Source organism: Myotis brandtii, unplaced genomic scaffold, assembly GCF_000412655.1.
Source record: "Myotis brandtii unplaced genomic scaffold, ASM41265v1 scaffold321, whole genome shotgun sequence".
NCBI classification, from domain to species: Eukaryota; Metazoa; Chordata; class Mammalia; order Chiroptera; family Vespertilionidae; genus Myotis; species Myotis brandtii.
The window spans coordinates 596,863-599,778 of record NW_005362314.1 but is presented as its reverse complement, the minus strand read 5'-3'; positions in this window follow the sequence as shown (position 1 = coordinate 599,778).

Sequence of the window (2,916 nt, the reverse complement as noted above, 5' to 3'; positions counted from 1 at the left end):
GAGAGAGAGAGAGAGAGAGAGAGAGAGAGAATTTAAGGATTGTGGGGAAGGGATGAGGGGCTGCTCTGAGGGCAGAGATCCGTCCTGAGCAGGGATGTGCGAAGAACTGGATCTCTCCACATCTTCTTTCCCTCCCTCTCCTACTCCCTGGGTCTGTTTCTTTCCTGTCTTTGGATGTGTGTTGTCTACCTGACTCTCTGACTGTCTTTCTCTCCAGCTGTCTCTGACACACACACTCTGTCCTCTGTCTCTGGTCTCGTTGCTTCTCTATTTCAGTCTCTACCTTTCTGTCTCTCCCATTCTCTTTTCCCTTTCCGTCTCTCTGCCAATTTTTCTGTATCTTTCTTTGTCTCTCTCTGTCTCTTATCCTTTTTCTATCTCTTTCTCCCTTTCTTTCCTTACCACCAGTCTTTTGACTCCAGCTGCCTAAGGTACTCCCCAACTTTCTCCTTGCAAAACCCTGCAGTAAACCTGGGAGTAGAAGAAAGGAGCACAGGCTGTGAGCTGAGTGGACCTGCACAGGGCTGGGCAGGAAGAAGCCATGAGCAAGCCAACCTTTAATATTTTTAAATTATGTTTTTATTGATTTCACAGAGAGGAAGGGAGAGGGAGAGAAAGATATGGAAACATCAATGATGAGGGAGAATCATTGAGTGGCTGCTACCTGCACACCCCCTACCAGGGATGGAGCCCACAACCCAGACATGTGCCCTGACCTGGAATCTGGTTCATGGGTTGACACTCAACCACTGAGCCACACCAGCTGTGTACAAGCCAACCTTTAATATTAGCAGGGACTCCGCTTAACATACCCTCAACAATCTTGCAAAGAAGAGACTTTTACCATCAGCCCCATTTTGCAGATGAAAAAATAGAGACCTGAAAAAATTAAGTGACCTGCGCAAGGTCACACGGTTAGGGTGTGTCAGCAGCAGGATTTGCACCCAGGTTAGTGTGAAACCACCAGCCTGCAAGCCTCTGATGGAAGAAGGGGACAGGCCAGCTTGCCCTGCAGCTCACACTCCACCTTTTGCAGCTGATAAGGGAGCCCTAAGGAGTTGTTCTGTCATTTATAAAGCCTTCCTGTCTCTGGGAGCAGTGACTCACACCATGTGAACTTGAGTTTCCCCATCTCATCTTTGAGGGTCAAAGGTGAGAGGGCTTGGTCAAAAGATACTTGTACCATCATCCCTGTCTGAGGTCCCAGATTTGGCTCTCTGAGGCCAAGAGGGCAAAGCATCCTGGAGACAGGTGGTGAGCTCTCAGCCCCAGAGATTAGCGGGCTCATCCTGCAGGGCCTGAGCTGGCTCGGGTTCCATTAGACAGTGTGGATTAGGGCGGCCACAGGGATTTGGTTAAAGCTGGCAGTGGGAGCAAGCAAAAGCCATGTCACCCTTCTCTCTTCCCCCAACACATATAGTATCTGTTTCCAGAGCTGTCCTGGCACCTCTCCCTGGAGGCCCAGATCAAGTGTGGCTTTACACATTTTAAAAGTTGAGAAGGATGGGGCATTTACTGTACAAACCTGGTGTTTGAGGTGTATGGGTTGGCAGCTGGGCTTGCACAGTCCTTTATAGCTTTTCCAGGCTCAGGACTTTTCAGACAGGGCCACAGCTGACATCACAGAGCACGTTCCCAACTCACAGGATCAGAACATCCCTGTGGCTCCTGAGTGAAGATGGAGCAAGCAGGGGCAGAATCCTTCACATGAGCAAGCAGGGGCAGAATCCTTCACAATGGTGCAAGAAGAGGTTGAGAGGATCTGACCAGTATGCTGGAGGTAAAAGAAAGAGAAGTAAGTGGGTTCCTGGCATGGGAAGAAGTAGCTATGAGGTGAGGGAGAAGAAGGCACCATAGTTCAGCACCTGGGAGAAGGGGCAGCATCCCTGAGAATGTGAGGACCAGGACCTGGACAGGGCAGAACCATGGAGAGCAGAAACCAAGAGTTTTATTTTGGACACAGGAAAGCCTAGAATCTTATTTGAGATTTGAAGGGATATGTTAAGCCTATGGTTGGAGTTATGAGTCTGGAACTGAGGGAAGAGGCCAGGGTGGGAGATAAAGCTGAAGTAGCAACAGTGAGTGTGTGGGATTTAAAGTGTTGGGATGAATAAGCTCACCTGTACAGAGGGTGTGGACAGAGGGTGAGGATGGAGCCCCAGGCATCCCAAAGTCTCAACCAGGAGTTTGAACAAAGAGTGGCTACTGGAAGGGGTGGCCAAGGAGGTAGAGGGAGGATGGAGAGTGAGCAGCACAGTGGCCAAAAAACAGGATTGAGGAAGGGAGGAAATTTATCACAATTAATTCAGCCCCATGCAGTAGCAAATGATCATTGTTCACCTCACGCAGATGAGACAACTGAGGCAGAGAGGTGTGGCCAATCTCCCAAGGCCACACAGCACAAGGGGCATGGGACTGCTCAGACAACCTGAGGTTAAAAAAAAAACAAAACCCTCAATAACCTTCACTGCTGAGTCTATGATTTCAGCTCTAGCTATTTCAATGGCCAAGATTCAATTAAATTAAAAGCCCAGGGCTGCTGCCTGCTGTATGCTTTCCACATTTCTAATCCCAGAGCTGGATGTTAAATATATATTTTTAGACTAGCCTCCAATTTAACAGCCACATGATTTTTATTACACAATTTGTTGGGGAGCACAAAAGACTTGGCTGGAAAGTTGTAAGGAGGACATTCTGAGAAAAGGGAAGTGTGTGGAAGGCCGCCTGCCCTGTTTATCGGAATTCTGACTTAGGGGAGACTTAGGGGAGTGTTGAAGGCGGTGCCCCTAATTATTCCTTGACCTTTCCAAACAAGCCTGTGCATGTGCAGACCCCGGGTGTTTACTGGAATCCTTATGCTTAACCCCTGGATGCCCTTGCCTAGAGGACAATGTAAACACATGTGTCCTTCCAAGA